At 48.8% G+C, this 20,686-nt stretch overlaps 1 long non-coding RNA gene across 1 annotated transcript; it reads right to left on the bottom strand.

The window, feature by feature from the left end:
• Window positions 1–12,857: 12,857 nt before the first annotated feature.
• On the bottom strand, window positions 12,858–16,518 carry LOC308642284. The gene is made up of 4 exons (XR_014020519.1): window positions 16,418–16,518; window positions 14,693–14,766; window positions 13,605–13,760; window positions 12,858–13,182 (listed from the first exon to the last, which is right to left on the bottom strand). It is a non-coding gene; the product is annotated as an uncharacterized lncRNA (long non-coding RNA).
• Window positions 16,519–20,686: the final 4,168 nt, after the last annotated feature.

Here is a 20,686-nt window from a genome sequence, read left to right as displayed (position 1 = left end):
AAAAGACATGGTCTTGGCTGTCTGGACCCAAGGGGTTTGTCCAACAAATGTCCAGATTTTCCAGTCTCCATATAAACTATCTTTTGTCTCAACATGTACTGGTAATGAATCACGATTTGGGGTTCAGAAAATATGAGTCACACTAAGAAGTGTCTCTGTGCCAGGGTTGAAGTGAAGGCTGACTGACACGGCTTCCAGGGACTTGTAGAGAAGGCCAGGAATGGAAGAAAGTGCCCGTGAGGTACTTCTCCACAGGCAGTGGCCACAGCAGCTGTGCTCTGAACAGAAACTTTAGACCTGGGGGAGACCCAGGCATCAAGGAACAACTGAGGTGCTGCCTCTTTGCACAGTGAACATCTCAGGAAACAGGACCCTGCAGGGAACCTGGCAGTCAGCCTGCACACCCTCAGGGCCTGTGACTGCAGAGTCAGCCAGGGGTGGGGGAACTTCCAGGGAATCGCATCTGCTGCACACATGCTTGCTGGGTTTTTGTCATTATTCCCCAAGTGATACAGTGTAACAGCTATTAATATAGCATCACCATTGTCTCAGGTATCATAAGTGACCTAGATGCGATTTGGAGCATGTGGGAAGATACACAGGAACACTGCTCACATACTGACCTGAGCATCTGTGGATTGTCATATTCAGGAGTTTCTGGGCTGAGCTATGTTATTGAATTCCAGTGGTATGCAACTTCGAGAAAGGGGCCTTAAAATGCCTAGGCATGCCCTTTTTCTTCTGTCCCTTGTCCCTGCTTCCTGGAACGAACTCATGATATGATGACTGGAGCTGGAGCAGTCCCTTTAGACCACAAAGTATCTGTGGGATTAAGCGTCACACGCTTGATGAAGTAGCAATATTGGAGTCAGGGTCCCTGAGGATTTTAGGAAGTAGATGGAATATACCAGATTTGGACTGCCTACTTCCAGATCTAATGTGAAAGAGGAAAAACAACAACAACAACAACAAACAAACAACAAAAAAAAACCACCCTCTGACTTCTTTAAGTTATTCCTATCTGGGGTTTTGCTGTGCTTACAGTTGTATCTATTCCCAGCCAGTGCAGGAGTGCAGGGGGGAGTGGGCTTCACGCTATCTGATGGACGTCGTGTGTTATTTGTTGTGTATGTCCAGACATCTATAGAGACACATATTTGACATATCTAGACAGAGAGGCATGTAACTGATAGCTTGGGAGTTTCTCCACAAACAGCAAAATGACTGAACTCGCCCTACAGTCTCCAGCATGCACGTGTTGCCAGCATTGACATTATGGTACCTGGCATGCGTTTTATTCCTGTGTTCCTAGGTCACTGTGCTCTGAGTACAGAGGTTTCCAGAGTTGGTTGTACATGAACTGAGGATGGCAGCAGGTAAGATCCATTCCCTGCAACACACACATCTCCAGACTGGAAAATGTGGTCAGTTGGAGGGGTGGAACAGTCCCCCTAGGTGCCTGCGCTGGTCCAAGGCCCCCACTCCTGGCTGTGCTCTCACAGCCTCTCCTGATCGGATTACAAGCTCTCCCCTCTGCTCTTTGCTTTCCAGCACCTGCCTTGGCCTTTCACACCCCCATCCATATCTCCTGAACACCATGAGCCTCTGGGAGACTGGACATGCCAGCACCCCCAGGTCTGCCCAGCACCTGCTGCAGGCCAAGGCTTATGGTTGGCCTGGGATGCTGGCAACACGTTGAGACCCCAGGGCCATGGGGAGCAAGTGGACTGCCCACTGCCACTGCTGGTGTGGTTTCCTCCACAGGTACATTCTCTGGTTTGCACCCAGTACTCTCTCCAGGACAGCCAGGCAGTGTGCCAAGTGCTGTACCCAGATGCACTGCACTTGCTCACGGGGTGAAGACAAACTGACCAGGAGTCGGGAGCAGCAGGTAGCCTTTGTTATAGGAGCAAGGAGCCTGCATTTAAATGCAGAAAAAACACAGCTTAACCTAGAACACACCTGGTGAAGGAAGCACATCTGTAATAGGTGGAGGAGGGAGAATCACGCTGTGGACTAGGCAGTCGCAAATTGAGTTTATTCTTCTCTGGTCTTAATGTTCCCCTTCCAGGCTTTTGTTATCTGACTTCAAAAAGTAACATTAAGTGCAATGGTGCCCACGGGGAAACGGTCCTCCCTCCAGGGCCTCAATCCTGAAGGCAGCACAGGGCACCATCTCACTGTCAGATTAGATGATTTCTCATCAGTCAGGATGAGCCCACTTCCCAGCAGCTATTTTCCACACTCTTTTTTCATTTTTGGCAGGACTTCTAAGTGTTTCTTGCCTCTGATGGATCAGATTGAGATTTTCTCCCCAGGTCCTCTTTCTCTATTACTCCAGAGAATGCTCCTCAGATGCCTTGAGCTGTTATAGTAGTCAGGGTCCTCTAGGGGAACAGAATCCACAGGAAGTATGATTATAAAAGGGGCTTATTAGGTTGGCTTACACAACCAGAAGCTGGATGGTCCCTAATGGCCGTCTGCAGGCTGGAGAGTTGGGAGAACCAGTAGCTGTGCAGTCCAGAGGCTGAAGCCACAGAACAAGAGGGATCAATTGTGCCACCCTAGTCTGAGACTGAAGGCTTCTGGAGAATCTCTGGCAGAATCTGCCTTGGAAGAGTGAAGAAGTGACAGTCTAATATTCTCAGATGATTGCAATAGCAATCAAGTACCCCTTCAAGAAGAATCGAGCTTGCATCTGCTGCTGCTTCCTTGTTCCTCCAACTTTTATCCCATCCAAGCCACCATCCTATTGATTGGTGCTGCCGACACTTAGGGAGGGCCTCCATTTCAATTGGCTATCCCACATGCCAATCATCTCTAGGCACACCCTCACTGCCACACCCATAAACCTTTGAAACCTTGGCATCTCTTAATCCATTCAAGTTGACAGTTCCAATTAACCATTACACCTGTGGTCTCCATGATGGATGACGGGGTCTGTGACCAGGAAAGCCTCTTCAAACAGCAGTTTGGGATACTCTATCCCTTTGGATGGCAGTCAGCAGCAGTACCTGGATACGAAGGGGCAGGGTTACTTCTCTACAGTTTATTATTTTTAGTGGTGCTTTTACTTCTCTGACTAAATTTGAGGTCTGAACACAGAAGCAGTTGAGGCTTCATTTCTCCTTAAAATAGAAAGAGAAGCCTCCTACCTCCAAGTTACCTGTCACCCAAGTTCACTTTCTCTCTCCACTTTTCCCTCCTGGGCAAAGGGCCCTCCAGGCAGGATGGGGGCTGCTGTGGCTGCTTCTGCCTCCTGGGTGATCTGTTGGTGAGAGGCAGAGTGGGTAGAGAGCAGCAGCCATGTCTACTACTACCTGGGGGCAGGTAACTAGTTGCATAAAAACCAAATGATGGTTCTGTGTGCTGCCCCACCTGCAGCCTGGACCCTGGGCAGGAAGCATAGGCACAAGGCCCTCACTAAGACTTGCTGAACCCAGTTATTGAGTTGAATCCATCTTTCCTCTAAGGACACAGCACAACGGCCCAGAAGAGAAGAGATCTGCCACCATATACAATCCCAAAACCTCGTGAACTCAGACTTTGTAGTTTGCAGAGTATGTGCCAGAGAAGGGGCAGTTTCAGCCCACTCTGTGCTGCTGTGACAAGGACCTGAGCCTGGGCACCCTATGAAGTGGCAGATCTGACTTACGATTCTGGTGGCCAGAGGGTCTAAATGTTACAGGGCTGGGTCTTGCCTGTCCTGGCTCGGGTGGTGGAAATGGAGTTCCCTCAGTGAAATGGTCTGGCTGTGAAATAAAAGCCAAGAAAAATAGAACGCGGAAAGAATCACAGGACAGAAGATGTTTTCAAAAGCAGGGGCAGGACGGGCAAGCCAATCACAGGGATCCAGCTTCTACACTCTGGCAAAATGGGGCCCTGCTGGCTTTATTTACATCAGGGGACATCAAAGGCAGGGATAAGATTTCAAGGGCAGAACCTTGCTTCATGGTGTCTTGCAGTCAGCAGGTTGATTGACATCTTGGCAGGTCACACCCATCTCAGGTGCTGTGTGGGGTGCCACAGGAGGTTCCCAATGCCAGACTTATCCCCTCATTAGGCTACTATGTGCAACATAGTCCACACACAGCCACGGATGGCTCATGACAGCGGGGTCCTTCTGGGAACCCAAGGCAGCAGATGATCTGTCTTCAAACCTGATTCTTGCAATCAAGTCAGAAAGATTTCAGACATGCCACTCAAAGTCATAGGCCTGAGTTTATTGAAGGGATAGGAGAAGGGAAAGGGGACACTCTCAAGGGAGAGAGTGGGTCTTTCAGAGAGGAGAGGGACAGTGTGCCCCTCTTGCCCTTCAGTTTTATTGGGGATCCCAGAGTAGTTTCCAGAGAGTCTTGCCCAGGTCCACCTCTTGAATTTGACTGACAACAGGATGACATTAGTTTTCCAAGTCCCCACTGCCATGGCAATTCTAGGTCACCTTGGCCCATACTGACCAGTTCTAATTGTATTTTTAACCATAAATTCGAGCAGATTTTATGGTTAGGAAGGATTATCCTTATCTCTCAGAGTTTCAGGATCTGGTCTGTGTAAGTGTCACAGAAGTCTGCCTTTCAGGTAACTAGGCTTCCTCTTATCAGAACTATTTGGAGCCTGCATTCCTGCTGTAGATAACAGGTTGTTTCCTACTGAAGAGAGGCCATCTCAGAGTGGCTGGAGAGTGGGGAGATTTGCTAATAATCCTTACCCTACAGCTGTGCATAGGAGAGAAACTCCAGCTGCAGGGCTGGAAGGGACCCCTGTTGACTTTCACAGATGCAGACCTCTCTGTAGTCAGGGTCCTGGCTCACCCAGGGCCATGGGGCTGACGTGGTTGGCAGAAGAAGAGCCCAGGCATCTGGACAGCCAGCTCTGTGCTCCATGAGACCACACTGCCCTCCAGGGACAGTAGGCCCAGGCGCACTGTCAGCCCCTGATGGTGCTGTGCTCACTGAAGGAGAGAAAGACCTGCTCCATCAGTTGGGAAGCCACAAGGAGTCAGGACACAATTTGGCCCCGTAAGAAGGGGACAAATGCCTTTTCTCAATAGATTGCTAAATTCTCCATTTAACAACAGCCAAAGGAAAAGTCTAGGCCCAAAGCATCTCACAAACAAAATCCCTCTTCATAGACATCTGCCCTCTCCAGTGGGACTGGGGCCACGAGGGCCACGTGCTTGTCACAGGGCTCGCAGCAGATGTCTGCTGCCGCTGGACGGTGTTCCTGTGAGTGGGTCTCAGCCAAGTCTCTCGCAAAGAGGGTTCTGTTCTAATGGAAAAGGAGGGCTGACTCAACAGGGCACAGCGCCCCCATGCATTCCTTGCAGAGCCACGAGAGATCAAGGGACATGGGCTTCCCCAGCCCTCTGAAGGCCCAGAGCAGGGCGCTGTGGCAAGGGAAACACACTCCTCACTGGGCACGTTGGCTGTGCTGCGGGGGCAGTCGTTAAGCTTGATGGCTTTTGTAAAAGGCCAGTCCTTGCTTTGAAGTGAGCAGACTGAGGACCACTTGGATAGGGTCCACATCAGAGCCTGGAAATATGTCGGGAAGAGCCAAATTCTTCACGCCTGCCGGGGACTCCCCAGGTCACACAGTGGGGGGCTCATTTTAAGAAAGAGCCACTAAGACACCCAATGGTGACCGGTGACCGTGGGTGCTGAGACAGAGGGACAAGAGGTCACAGGATTAGCTGGGCCCCCAGGAGAGGAGTCTGCAGGGAGCACTCTCCAGAGCTGGGTCTGCAGCAGCCCCAGCCGGCCGCTCCCTGGGGATCTGCCTGGGGATCTGCTTGGGGATCTGCCTGGCAGCACACACACTGTGCCCTTCCAGTGCAAGTGGGATATCGTTCTGGGGGAACAGAGATGGTTGATTAGCAATTTGCTAAATGAACAGCCCCATTGCCTGGGCCCTGCTAGGTGCGGTCTCCCTGGGGAGGCTCCTGCTGGGAGTCATTGGGTGGGACCCGGAAGGTCGCTGTTTGTTTTGGTAGCACCTTCTTTTTTGAACAGGTAAGACCTTAGTCTGGTGAAAGGTTTAAGAGCCACTCTCCTGGGCAGTAATTCCTTCAGATGGACCCCAGGGCAAAGGAAGGAAAGCCCCGGAGTACCCACAGCCTGCCATATGTCGGTCACCACGTGCTCGCTGTCCCTCCTGCAGCTGCAACTGTATAGCAGGCTCTTGCTCAGAAGAAGGACCATGTGTTCCTGGGTTGAATCCCCGAAAGGTATGATCCAGGTTCTCCTGGCTCCAGATCTACCCTCCTCTGGGCTCACAAGATGGACACTTACAGTGCTCTTGCATGCTTCCTTCCTGAGAGAACTGGCAATAACCCACACCTTCCCAAGCCCACCTTCCTTTAGGTGTGTGTATCTTTATTGAGCGCCAACCCTGTGACAGGTGTTCATTGTCCATGAGAAGCACTGCAGTGTGGGCCGAGTGACGGGGTGCAGAGGAGGGAGGCCGAACAACACCCCTTTCGGTGTTCAATGATCGGGTAGTCCCAGAGGGACTCCTGTCCCTGACTTGGTGTATGGAGGGATCCCAGAGAATGAGGGAGTAGGAGGTAGTCAAGCAGGGTGGACAAGGCAGAGGGCCCTTGACCGACAGGCCTGCTCAGGGAGTACCTGGAGGCTGGGTGAGCTGCTGTCATGTGGTAGAGGCTCAGTGTTTTCGAGGCTGAGGGGAAGCCAAGGCCAGCGAGCTGCTTGGGACCAGCTGTGGCCCTGCGAGAAGGTGCACCTGGGCTCCCAGGAGGGGTGGCGCTAAGGAGCTCTAAGCTCCAGTCCACTTGCCATCTATACTCCCTGGGCACTTTGGCTCCCACCATGATAGAGAAATGGCTGCCTCCCTGCAGAGCCGTGGTGGACCCAGAGCCACAGAGGGCTTTCTCACTTCCAGGTGAGGAAGCGCAGATGCATGGGGTGTCAGGGCTCGCCAAGGTCAGCCACAGGAGAAGCTGAGCGCCCAGTGGAGTCTGTGACCAGGGGAGGGTGAGGATGCTGCCGGGTACCCTCCAGAGGAACCAGCTGGGGACAGCACAAATGCCTCAGATGATTAAGAAAAACTGCCTGCTGAGGCTCAGCCAGGAATTTTATTGAGCAAGTGGGGACGCTGAAGGTCAAGGCTTTGTCCTCAGCTGTAGGACAGGGGATGATACCACCTCCCAGGCCTGTGGCCCGAGCACAGTGAGGGGGTAGTGCTCAGCTTGTTAGCCATCCTGTCCCAGGTGTCTGAGGAAACAGTGTAGGAAAAGTCTTCTTCCGTTGGGCAGCAGAGCTGGACATACCCTGTCCCCTCCCTGCTACGTCCAGCAGAGGCAAGTGCCCACTTCCTCCCGCCACAGTGCCCCACAGTGCAAGAGACCCCACAATCCTGCCAATCACAGGCAGAAGGGGGACAGCAGGCTTGGTGTGGACCACTGGAGACAATCAAGACAGCCACCTCAAAAGACTGGCTGATGTTGTGCCGTCTGGCCACTGCTCTGACATCTACACGCACTTGTAATTTCACGTTATGTGTAATTCAATTAAGCAGAGAAGAGTCAGTAAAAATCCATAGGGAGCCAGACACCCGAGCCACCCGAGGATGAAGGAAGCATACACCAGGCGCTCAGAGCCAGGCTTTGTGCCTCCTGGGTCTGCCTGAGCCTTTATGACAAGCTCTCCCCAGCCCAGAGGGAAGAAGGAAGCCAGCGGCAGCTTGCTGGACATGCAAGCCATCCTGTGAGGACACAAAGCTGCTTGTCCAAGTTATCCTTAACAACTTTTTCAGTCTTCTAAGCAACAAGAGGGCTGCGGTGCCCAGGGTCTGACCAGAAGCCACTCAAAAGTGAGTTCATTTCTTTAAAAGGCAACTGCAAACAGGGTGCAGTGGTGCATGCCTATAATCCCAACTGCTTAGGAGGCCGAGGCAGGAGGATTGCAAGTTTGAGGCAACTTAGTGAGGCCCCAAGCAACTCAATGAGACCCTGTCTTAAAATAAAAAAATAAAAGGGGCCATGGTGGGGCTCAGTGGTTGAGTGCCCTTGGGTTCAAGCCTTGTAGCAATCAATCAATCAATCAATCAATAAATGTATGTCAGTAGAAGGATGGGTGGTGCCTACGTCTCCAATGGCTTCTCCACTTTTCTTTTCCCTTCCTGTTTTGCCACTCTGAGGATGGAACCCAGTACCTCCCGCATGCGGGGCAAGTGCTCTAGCACTGAGCTGCACCCCAGCCTTTTATAGTTTTTATTTTGAGACAGGGTCTCTCTGAGTTGACCAGGTTGGCCTTGAACTTGCCATCCTCCTGCCTCAGCCTCCCGCGTAGCTGGGATTACAAGTGTGTAATCAGCATTCCACCACTTTTAACTTCACAGTTCTTTATGACTATTTATGACTTAGCATTATTATGTGCCGACTGACCCCTGGTGGGTGTCCCGTGGTCAAGTGCTGCGCACACAGGCACCTCTGCTGCCCTGGGCAGTCTCTCTGTTCCGTCTCTGTGGGCTGTAGACAGGCCGCCCACCCTCTGAACATTTTGCCTTCACCCACTCTGCCTGTCTGAAACTCTGGAGGCAGCTTTCCCTGCACCATATTCAACCAGACTTATTTGCAGAATGATGTCCCTGCCTGAAATGCCGGAGTCAGAGCCAGCTGCAGGGGGGCAGTGTGACCTGGCCTGTCTGGCTCTCTCTTCCATACCCTCTGCAGCACGCAATCCAGAGTCTGTGCTGTTTAACTCATGAAGACTTCAACAAGTTTCTGGGATGTCTACGCTGCTTTGTTTAAATTCCATCACAGCTAATAAGTGCCAGAGCCAACATTTGCTACATCTCTGACCAAGGACTTGTATGTGGAGTGTGTATTGAGCTATTCTAACTCAGCAATCAGAAAACAAACAATCCACAAAAACGTGAGGGAAAACTGAATAGGCACTTCTCAGAAAGTATCCAAAAGGCAGTTAGCATATGAAAGATGTTCAGCACTGTTAGTTACCAGGAAGTACAAATTACAAACACAAGAAGATAGTCCACTAATGGATAGCATGAAAATACCTCATAATAGTAGGGCGTTGGCCCACACCTGAAATCCCTGAGACTCCGAGGTTGAGGCAGGAGGATCACAAGTCTGAGGCTAGCCTATGCAAATTATCCAGGCCCTGAGCAACTTAGTGATACTCTGTCTCCAAATAAAAAATAAACAGGGCTGGAGATTTGGCTTGATGGTAAAGTACCCCTGGGTTAAATCCTTGGCAATGTTAAAAAAAAAAAAAAAAAAAAAAAAAAAAAAAAAAAAAAAAACACTCCTCACAACACCCAGTATTAACAAGAATAAAATTCTAAAGCACATTAGCTGCTTAGCACGTATCTACCCTATGGCTCAGAGACTGTGCTCCTGGTTGTTGATCCACAGGGACGAAAATGCCCACCTGCACAGAGGTAGTGAGTGCTCAGGGAGAATCCTCTGGGTCACAGGGGCAGCCAACGCTCAGGAAGACTCCTCTGTGTCACAGGGGCAGCAAGTGCTCAGGGAGACTCCTCTGTTTCTGCTCTTTGTTGTCTGTTTTAAAGTAAGAGCCCCAAACTGGAAACAACCAAGCGTCCAGCAACAGATGGAAAACTCTGGTGTGTTAGACACAGAGAACAGAGAAAACTCCACAGCAAAGAGGAATGAAAAGCCCCTGGAAGGGAATTCACAGAGCTATTTATTTCTGAAGCTCGAGCAGGGCCAGGCTTGCTCCTGATTTGTAGCTGGGTTTGCTTAGATGGATCCTTTTTTTTTTTTAATGTGAGAATATTTTTATTGGTTGTTCAAAACATTACCTAACTCGTGACATATCATCTTTCATACATTTGATTCAAGTGGGTTATGAACTCCCATTTTTACGCTAAGTGAAGCTAGCCAATCCTTAAAAAGCAAATGCCAAATGTCTTCTTTGATATAAGGAGAGCAACTAAGAACAGAGCAGGGAGGAAGAGCATGAGGAAAAGACTAACATTAAACAGAGATGAGTGGTGGGAGGGAAAGGGAGAGAGAAGGGAAACTGTATGGAAATGGAAGGAGACCCTCATTGTTACACAGAATTACATGTAAGAGATGGTGAGGGGAAAGGGGGGAAAAAAAAAAAAACAAGGGAGAGAATAGATGGATCCTCATGGTGCAGCTCATGTATAAACAACCCCAGGGATGAATTAAACAACACCATTGTGTGTGAAGCCAGCCGACCCCAGGGTGCATCTCAAGGCCTTCCAGCCTTCTGCCTTTAGCCACACCAGCCAGCTTTGACAGGAGTTGGGCGGGACAAAGGCTTGCAAGGCACTAGGCGCAAGGCCCCATATAACAGATTCATGTCCCAGGTAGGTGAGAAGCACCTGGTTCCAAAATGGAAACCAAATAGCTAGAGAAGTGACTTGCTTTGTCAAAGTCCCTATCAGCTTAAAACTTTCCCAAGTCCCAAGCTGTGAAAGCAACTCAGGTGGTTTCAGAGGAAATGAATTTAGGGGAAGAAGAAGAAAATAGCCTCTGGTAATGAGATAAGAAGAAGGGAAAATTAATCTTTTTTTTTTTTTTAACTTAAAATAGTCTTTGTTTGTACAATGAAACTTACTCGCAAGACCTGGTAGGCAGGCAAAATGTGCACCAAGTTCACAACATGACAAAACATGTTTTAAGTAAAGCAAGAAACCATTAATTATAAGTTGTTTTTTAATTACAGTAGGTGGTCACGAGGTAGATTAGTTTTCAGTCTTCTAAAAGGGACTCCAGGCTTCAAGGTCATGAGCATTGTTGACGTCATTTTTATCCCTGTCCAGTCTGCAGATGCTCTGACGCTGCAATCCAGAGGACACAGGAACAGCCCAGACCTTCTGGACCCAGGGGCTTCAGACCCACCCTTGGATCTGATGCACCACCTCACACCCACCCATCGCAGCTGCCATTCCAAATGCAGCTGCATTGCTATGGCAAGACAGGAAGCCCCAGAAGCCCCTTCAGAATTCCATGCTGACCTTGCCTTTCAACTTGAAGCTAGCTCTGCACATACTCAAATTGCTACCTGGAAAGAGAAGAATTCAGCCAACCTCCTGGTCAGTTCCAACCATGAAGATGATAGCCAAGTTTCCCATTATCTATGACCATTCTTTCCCTCTTTTTCTTTCTGATGTTCTTAGGTATTGCTTTCCCTTCTCTGAACTGCATCTCAAACACAGAATCTGAGACTCAAGGAGACCTTGGGTGCTCTATGGCTCAATTTCCTCATGACACCAGCTGGGAAGTTGGACGGGAGAGGTGACGAGCACCCTTAGGACTGCTGCCTTTAGCCAACAAAACACCCTTAGTTAATTTGAAATTTAGACTAACCATGAATAATTATTTAGCATAAGTACATCCCAAATATTGAATGGGACATACTCATGCTAAAAATGTTCTCTGTGGCTCACCTGTGTTTTTCTAGCAACCTTAGGCACCCTGTGAACCCAGGCCCCCTGCCACTCTGTTGCCATATCTGCAACCGGGGTTCTTGGGCCATCTTCTCTTGGTTCCTTCCCCCACTCTCAGTCTCCTTCCTGAAATTCCCACTAGGATTAGAATATGATTTTATAATGTGTTGATTCCCTTACAGCCTTGGTGTGTGGGTCACCAAATCCCAGACTGTGGACAACCACGCAGGGAAAAACAACTGTTTTTATTTTTTATTTTTTTAACAATTTGTAAGAGCAGACCTGGAGAGGAAGGAGATCTTGCATACTATAAGATATAAGCCGCGCCAGCTCACCGCCCGCATATAGAGCTCACAAGGATCCTATGAGAGCGCAGGGTCCTGACTTCTCCACATCCTCATTAGCACTTATTTTCTGTTTCTGTTGTTAGTCTTGACAGTAGCCATCTGATGGATGTGAGGTGGCCACTGTATTGATTCTGGGCAGATTTTATTATATCATTAAATAACTGTTACATGCATTGAGTATGTATTCTGCAGGGGAGAAGCATGGGCAGGTAAGAACCAGCCATACCTTGTTGGGAGCCGCTCTGGACAGGAGCTGTGGACACACCGTTAAGTCCTGAGTGAAGAGATACTGGACTGGTATCGCACCCATTGCACTACAGGTGGACTTTACCTCTGCTTGGATAAGAAGATGCAGCTCAGGGAGTGGGCGTCACCCAATTGGGTTGAGTGACACCCTCCCCTCTGTTGTAATCCTACCCCTGTGCCCTTTTTTGATTGGAATGTTCCATAGATTAGCTTCCCACATTAGTAAAACCTGGGTTCGAGGCGTGCTCCCTCTTTCTTGCCTGCCTTGCCCCCCTTGTGGGAGCTGTGGCTGAGGAATGGTCACTGAACCCAAAGATAAAGGTACTTTCTGTGTCTGTGTCTATTTAGTCAGCCCAAACTCCCGTGGAGTGACCCAATTGATTCAGTCAGTGTCCCTTTCTTACCCAAGGGCTGCTCCTCACTCTGAGGGTGGAAGAGGTAGCTGTGTGGGGTGTCACAGCAATAGGGTTCCCAGTGCTGCCCTCATCTCTTGCACTTCTCCCAGATTTATAAAGAGTCTCGCTGAGAAATGAAGTACTGAGTTCAGAAATTTATTTACTTAGCAAACCAAATGTCTGTAGGCTAGGGACTCGTTGGTGAATAACCCTGAGCTAGTTCCTCCATAGAGTCTTCATTCCAGAGGACAAAGTCACAAAACAAACTCAGTCGTCATCATTCAATTACTACCTTGATGAGAGAAAAAAACGAGAAGTTCAGGAAACTAAGAGCACCCAGGAAACTAAGGTCACCCATCAGGGATACTCTGTTCTGGGTTAGGAGCAAGGAGATCGCGGCAGGGAGGGAAGATGGCGTGGGAGTAAGCCTTTGGAGCAGAAAAAATGTGCAGAGGCCCAGGAAGTGGCGTGGGGCATTCTGTCTGTCCCGTTCCAAGCCGCAGCTCCAGGCAGCCAAGGCTGGCTGTGCCCCTGGCCAGCACCTTCCTGCGGCTTCTACCAGGGCGGGTGGCACTCAGCATCTTTCAGGGCTGCCTCGAGCAGGGCAGCTCCAGTGACCTGAGATCTTCAAATGGAAGGACTGGCCAGGCAACCACAGGTGGGGTGCCCAGGCTGCAGGCAGGATGGTGTGCCCAGGCTCTTCTGCAGCTCTGTGCTGCTCTTGCCTCAGCTTGGAGCCTCCTTATGAAACCAGGTGAGGGGCTGGAGGTAGGGACCTTAGGAAAAAAGAGTTTCTGTCTGTCCACATCTCTAGGAAAACTAGCCCTCTCTCACCCTGGGGTGATAGAAATCCAGTTTCACTAGCCCATGGGGGCTTCTCCACGTGGAAGATGAGCAACCTTGCCCTAAAATGCCCCAGATAATTTGTTAGTGTGCCACAGTTGACAACACATATCCACCCAACCGGGTTTCAGACCACACATGGTGTTAGGAGGGACAAGGTTTGGCCCAGGACAGGATCAAAGTGCAGTGCCTGTCTGGGATGGGAGGGGGCCTCTCTACAGGAAGACAGCCATGGGGAGCGCCCCAGAAGGCTCCCCTTCTCCAGCCCCTTCTCCTACGCTTTCCCTCCTCCCTGAGCCAATCCCCGCTGCCATGAGTTGAGCAGCTTCCTCCACACCCATGAAGCTCTGCTCACCTTAGGCCCAGAGCAATGGAGTCGGTGGACCATAGACTGAAACCACGAGCCAAAATAACTCTCCTGCTTCAAGTTGCTATATCCAGGTACTGTGGTCACAGTGATGAAAAGCTGACAAAAGGCCCTATGTGATAGTAATTATGATTCTGGAAAGCCCTGGGGAGGAGAGCTCGATTACAATCAGGCCAAGAGAGGCCCTGTGTGATGTCTGCTCTCACAGCTATTAAAAGAGCTGCTTTCACCCTCTTATCCCTGTGTAATATGATTCTGGTTTTCCTGGAAGAGGGAAAATTGCCCAGCGGACCGTGTCTGCAGTCCCCAACAACCCCTCCTGCCTCATGATATTGCCCCTGATCTACTTTCAGGACAAGAGTAAAATGTACATCAATAAACAGAAGCACACTGCAGAGGCTGGAGGAGACAGGCTGCGGCCCAAGCCCGAGTCTGAACTGCACACACACGCACACGGGTGGTCCTGGACTTCAGGGGCTTCAATTCACAGCATTTCCACTTACAATAGTGTGAACATGATACACACTCAGCAGAAAACATTCTTCCAAATTTTGAATTTGGATCTTTTCCCAGAATAGCAATATACATTCCAATACTCTGGATGCTGGGCAGCAACCGTGAGCAGCAGCTCCCAGTCAGCCCTGCCATCATGAGGGGCCAACAAATGACACCCCACAGTGCACTGTGCTGCTCAGCTGGGGTGTTCTGTAGGTTATGTAGTAAGTGCATTTTTGATTTAAGATATTTTATACTTGTCCTAAGGGTGTATTGGGACACATATGCATGAGAAACATCTGTGTATGTATATGCTTCTATATGGATGCATGAATGGGTGAATGGATGGATGGGTGGGTGGATGGATGTATGAATGGATGGATGGGTGGGTGGATGGATGGATGGGTGGGTGGATGGATGGATGTGTGAATGGATAGATGGGTGGGTGGATGGATGGATGAATGGGTGAATGGATGGATGGATGAATAGGTGAATGGAAGGATGTGTGAATAGATGGATGGATGGATGTGTTGATGGATGGATGGATGATTAGATGGATGAATGTGGTGATGGGTACATACCTGGATGGATGGATAATGGCAGCCTTGGACATTAACCTCTCTATGCCTTGGTTTCTCCATATATAGCAAACTTTCTGATTAAAAAAAACAACAACAACAATATAATCTCTAACGTTCTTACAACTGAGCCTGGCACACAGGAAGCACTATGTGAATGTTAGCTCTTCCCATGTTAGACGTGTGGACTGTTGAGAGGCTGGTGGCTAAAGGGCTTGCTCAGTGGCAACCTTTATTCAACAAGGGTGGGAGAGGAACTCTTCCCAGAGAGTTTGAATAAAGACATTTTCATTTTGAAAGAAAAAACGCTGCAACTCATGGGCATTTTTTTTCCTTCAAAATTTGGACCTCAGGTACAAAAGGCAGTGTTTTTAACTTAATCTTCTCAAGAGAGAAGTAATTTCAGTTTAATCCCTATCATTTACCACAGTATCTGGAACAGATAGTGGGAGGAAGGGAGAAAGGAAGGAAAAGAGGGCAAAGGAAGGAAGGGGGGGGAAGGAAGGAGGGAGGTGTGTTCAACAGACAGCTCCCTTCAGATCGGCCACTAAATGCTCATTACATGCAGGGATTTGGGGTTCCTACTCATTAGAGACAGATTCAAACCAGAATAAGTGCCACGCTATTTTACACACAACAGATCCTCAACTGATGGGATCAGGTGGGAGGAACGACCTTGAACCTGAAGAAAACATAGTTGCAGAATGTGCCATCCTCCTGAGATGACGGCAGGGCCAAGCAGCTCTGCTCCCAGCCTCCTCTGCCCTGCACCTGTCTGGCCCTTGGAGTTCATTATGAAAATCTTGTTTATTCCCATTATTTCATGAGGCTAGAAGAATTCTGGTCATTTCCACTGGTTGGCTAGGGACTGAGGGGTTTCCTAAGACAGGGGACTTAGTTTTAAAACTAGGACAGTCCTGGGCTAAGGGAAATATGGAGAACCCCCACAGAACCTTGTTTTTCAGACTTTCTCGGCTTCTCTAACTTTAAGAGGTATTCACAAACTGCTTCCCTAAAGAACAGTGCTCCTTCTAGCCAAAGGGAGGCTGCACAAGGTCTGCAGGAAGAAGAGCTGCAGTCACATGTTCCTTGGGAATGTCCACCTTGTGTCCTGGTGTAAGGAGACAGATTGATGAGAATGTTGGGAACATGAGTATAAAATGGGCTCACTGTGCTGACCCCCATAAGCTTCCTTTACCCCAAAGCAATTTGCTTGTAGCCCTGCCTGGCCTGAGTGGACAGGACATGTCACATTCCTCAACAAACTGGGGCAGGGTTGAAGGTCAGGCAGTCAGTGTAGGTAAGGAATGAAAGGGGTGGAGAGAGGATGAGGACTGGCTATCAAACAGAGAAAAATGAGTTGTTAACCTCTGCCATCATGTTTCTGGACACTCTGGGTTGCTAACAATTAACCTCCATGTCCCTGCTCTCAGGAAGGAAGAGAAGACAATAATCAAAAAGAGAGGTTCTGAGGTCTATAAAAGAGCAAGATGCACCCCTTCCTATGGATACCAGCTCTGGGGCCCCTTCTCTTCAGAGAAGTCTGTCTCTGTCTCTTTCTTAAATAAAACTTGCTTTCTATGATAGACTCACCATTTCTTGGGTATTTAAACTTCTGGGGAATAAGGACCTATTCCTAATCTCTAAAGGACCAGTATCACTAGCTCAGTTTACTGTAACATAATACCAGAGACTCGGTGGCTTAAATAGAAAACATATATTTCTCACAATTCTGAAGGCGGGAACCCCAAGAACAAGGTGCAGACATCCTCAGGTTTTTGGTGAAGGTTTCTCTTGGTTTGCCAGTGTTGATCATCTTGTGTGCTTATAAGCAGAGCTCTCTTCCACCTGTTTGCAAGAGCACAGATCCCATTCATGACGGCTCCACCCTGTGACCTACCTATCTCATGATTCTTCATACTGGGTAGGATTTCAGCATGCATTTGGGGGACAGAGTCAGTCCACAGCATCTTGATTAGATGACAAAGGAAAATGCCATTCATTCAGGATGGTATTTTGTTGCTAATCACTTTGTCCCCTCTTGTTAATCTCTAGAAGACATGGTTAATTAACCTGTGCTACCATTGTAAAACACAACACATAGAAGAAAACTGTACAAATCAGTGTTCAATCAATTATCATGGAGTTAAAACATTTCTGAAATCCCCCCAAAAGAAGTAGTTTTTAATGGATAAAGAACATCTGTTTAAGGAAGAGTTTTCTTTCTCTTTCCTGACACACTGAATCTCTAGATCTTGATTCTATATATCCTTGAGCTACCTACATTTGTGCCAGAATCCCATACAGAGCATCACAAGATGCTTCTGGTGAGCCTCTTCCAGATTGCCTGTCAGCAATGAAAAATGTTACCTTACCAACATTTAGAATTAGTGTTTTAAAACAAGAGATACATTTGTCTGCATATATGTTTCCTTCCCCTTTCTTTCTTCCTTTTGGAAGATCATTCTATGGGTTTATTTTCCTATATCCTGTTCATTGACTCAAATTTTCATGCAGGTACAAGATGTGAAAGGCCCTACATTACATTACCCGTGGGGATAAGTGATATACTGTTATAATAATATACTGTTATAAATGTTGCAGATATTTATATCTTATAAATCTGACTCATTTTTAAATTTTGTTTTGTTTCTTTTTAAGCAAGAAACTGAGGCCACATGACTGCCACATATTATAGGCTAACTGGAATCCAGGAGGTCTGTTGTGTGGGCGCAACCCAATTAAGCTGAGCACTCACTGAAATTGCTTTCTCAGCCAGGATGGAAAATGATTGATCACAAGTCAAACCACACATTAGACTGAAGGAGTTTACAGGTAAATCTGGCCCAAGGCCATTGCCATTTCATTTTGATGGGTGGAAATTTGAAGTGGTTAAGTGAGGCAGGGAGCTACTTAATTCTCTGCCTAAGATCCTTCAGATTGGGGGGCAGGGGTATGCAGGGGAGACTGGCTTCCATGTGTGGCTGCAGATGGGATATTCACCTGAACCAGTGGCTCACACCCAGTGGACTTTAGGAACTTCCTGACAAAGGGCAAGTGTGCTGAGGACTCACCTAAGCCCAGTGACCCCTGTTAGATATGTTTACTGAGCTCCTGCACTGGGCCCCTGCAGACCAGACCAAGCCGGAATGGAGTCACTTGTGCAAGTACCTGGTTATCAAACTGAACTTCCAAGGAGGCTAGTTTTCCTAAAGCAACAGAAAATTCCAGCCCACCTGAGCCAGCACAGTAAGGAAGCTTCTTCTGTTTTAACCACATAAAGAGAGTAGCCGTTTGTTAAGCTCCTTTCTGCATGTAACTGCCAACCTCCTCTGCTCTGCTCATCGCCAATGCACATTCTATTTTCAGACTCCAATAAAAGCCAAGTAGCTCTTTAGGTCTGTGTAACCTTGTCTTGACACTCCTCATCTTGAAGGTGGCGGTCAGGCCTCAGGGTAAGTTCACAGCTGCCCGGGCCGCTCTGGGACTCCGCGTGGTCACGAACACTGCGCTCATGGCTGCATGTAGCCAGGCCTGCTCCTTTCCGAAGCCTGCCCAGAAGCAGAGGGGCAAGCCGCAGCCTGGGGGGCCTGCAGCAGAGGGGCGGCCCCAGGGCAGAACTCGGGATGCTCGGCGCAGCAAAGGCTCAGTAGCTGACACCGCCTGCAAGCCCCGAACCGAGGGCCACGCGCGAGCTCCAACCCGACCCTGGCGGCTCAGAGGTGCGCAGCTCCCGCAGCCCGCCCAGGCCTGGTCGGAGCATGCGCGGGCGGAGGCGCGGGCGCGGGGCGGGGCCTGCGGCTTGGGGGCGGGGCGGGGCTGACCCGAACCGGACGCGGCGGCGGCTGCTAGCTCAGCCAGCCAGCATGGCGCGCCACGTGTTTCTCACCGGGCCGCCAAGTGAGCGCTGGGCAGCGGGCCGGGGCCCCCAGAGTTCTGAGCTCGCGCTGCAGCGGCCCCGGCCCCGCAGGACCTCCGCGCCGGGGGAGGAGGCCGGGCCCCGGAGCAGGTGGACGCGGCCGAGGCCCGGAGGTGGCGGGGCGCCAGTGCGAGACCGGTGGCCGCGAATCAGTGCGGTCCTGGGGCGGAGGTCGTCACCCGGTGTCATTCATTTAGCCCCAAGTAGCAAAGGTCACGTCCACGCAAAAAAACGCTCTTGCCCCAAGGGAAATGAAAAGATGGCCAATGAGTGACCCAGGTTACAGGAGGAAAGAATTTCAAGAGTCAGTGCATGCTCCAAGTCTGCTGCAGTAGGCGGGGCTTCCATAGGCCTCAGAAATGGCCTTCTTAGCTGCAGCGTGGGTGGAAGCCAAGGTCAGCTCAGAGTAAAGACACAGGAGGTTATGGTGGGTCAGGCGCAGAGGCTAGGGACTGAGGTACTGCAGATAAGCCTGGATCTTACCTGCAACATTTCATCTCCCCCATCAGGGTGTTCCTGTTGGCCAGGCCCAGGACTCTGCAGGGCCTTTAATATGGATAGGACCTCTTCAGAGCTTCAGAGCTTTAGAGCTTTTCATTGCATGGTGCAGACTCTGGAGCTTTACTTTACTAGGCCGTGTGTGAGGGGGGATTTAGGAGATCTGGGATTTAAGAGATGCATTTTAGGAGACTGGAATAAAGGGATTTTCCCACCAGTAAGCATTGGCCTGGTGTCCAGCACCCAGCCTCTGACCTAAGCATGGCCCCTGTTGTTTCCCTGGTGGAAAAGTGAGGAGGGTGTACCTGGGAGGAAACAAAGCTTAATTCTGGATGCAAACTCATCTTGGTAGCATCTTGGAAGCAGTCTGCACATGCTGGGGTTGCATATGAGACAAAGCTGAGGATGTTTCAGAACCTGAATAAACTTCAGGATGCCATTCATGTTTTCACTGTGTTTGTTTCTGCTACCATTGAAGCGTTTGTAACACCTGGAGCAATCAAGATCAGAGTGAGCCAGTGATTCCTCACACTGTCATGTGTCTGTCTCTGAGAACCCCTACAAACTACATGGTGGAAGTTGCACAAGGAACATGGCCCACTGGCTGTGCATGTTCCCGTGGGGGTGTGGTGAATGCCATATAGAATGACTCCAAAGCACTGTAGGAGGCCCTGAGAAGGGCCTTGGAGAATGACTGGAAAGTCTGTACCAGGACTAATGCTGCCCTGAATCCTCAGTGACGACCCTTCCAGTGTCAGAGCTGAGGGTGTAGCAGTTGTGGGAGCTCCAGTGGAAAGACCACAGCTATAAAATGGGCACAATGTCATGAGCTTTGTAATGTTTTGAACAACCAATAAAAAAAAAAAAAAAAGAAAGCACACAATCTAGAGTCTGACACATTGTAAACATATGATTATTTTGTTATTCTTTTGAGATGAATTCTGCATTGCAAATAAACCTTATGCCACATTTAAAAAAAAAAAAAAAGAGAGGGTTCGTTGTGTTTAAGGATTAAGACAAGTTAGCAAGTTAGAGTCATACCATAGCCACTGGTTTCCTGTGGCTCTTAATCCCTTCAAGTTTGGCCAGCCCAAACTGAGGAGTTTTATAAGTATAATAAACACACCAGATTTTGAAGACTAGTCTCCTCACCAAAAAAAAAAAAAAAAAAGATGAAATATTTCTCTTTGTTTTATATATAAAAATGTGTGATTTTTATATGCAAAATATATTTTTTAAATTTTGACCACATGTTAAAATAATAATATTTTGAATATTCTGGGTTAACTAAAATCTCATTAAAATTAACTTTACTTGTACGTTTATAGGGAGTGAACCCAAGGTCTCCCACATGCTAGGCAAGAACACTACCATTGAGCTATATTCTCAGCTCTTATTTTTAGTTTGCAAATGTGGTTACTAGATAATTTTGAATCACTGACATGGCTCATATTAAATTTCTCTTAGATAGCATTGATCTAACCCAGATCTGCAAACTGTAGCCCAAGGGTCACATTTAGCCCATTCCCATTTTTGTGTGGTCCATATGCCAAGGAAAGTTCTTAGATTTTAAATGGTGA

Source organism: Spermophilus citellus (genome assembly GCF_964194105.1).
Source record: "Spermophilus citellus genome assembly, chromosome: 2".
In the NCBI taxonomy this organism is placed as follows: domain Eukaryota; kingdom Metazoa; phylum Chordata; class Mammalia; order Rodentia; family Sciuridae; genus Spermophilus; species Spermophilus citellus.
Note: the sequence above shows the minus strand (reverse complement) of the source record. Positions and strands in the feature narration are given on the sequence as shown.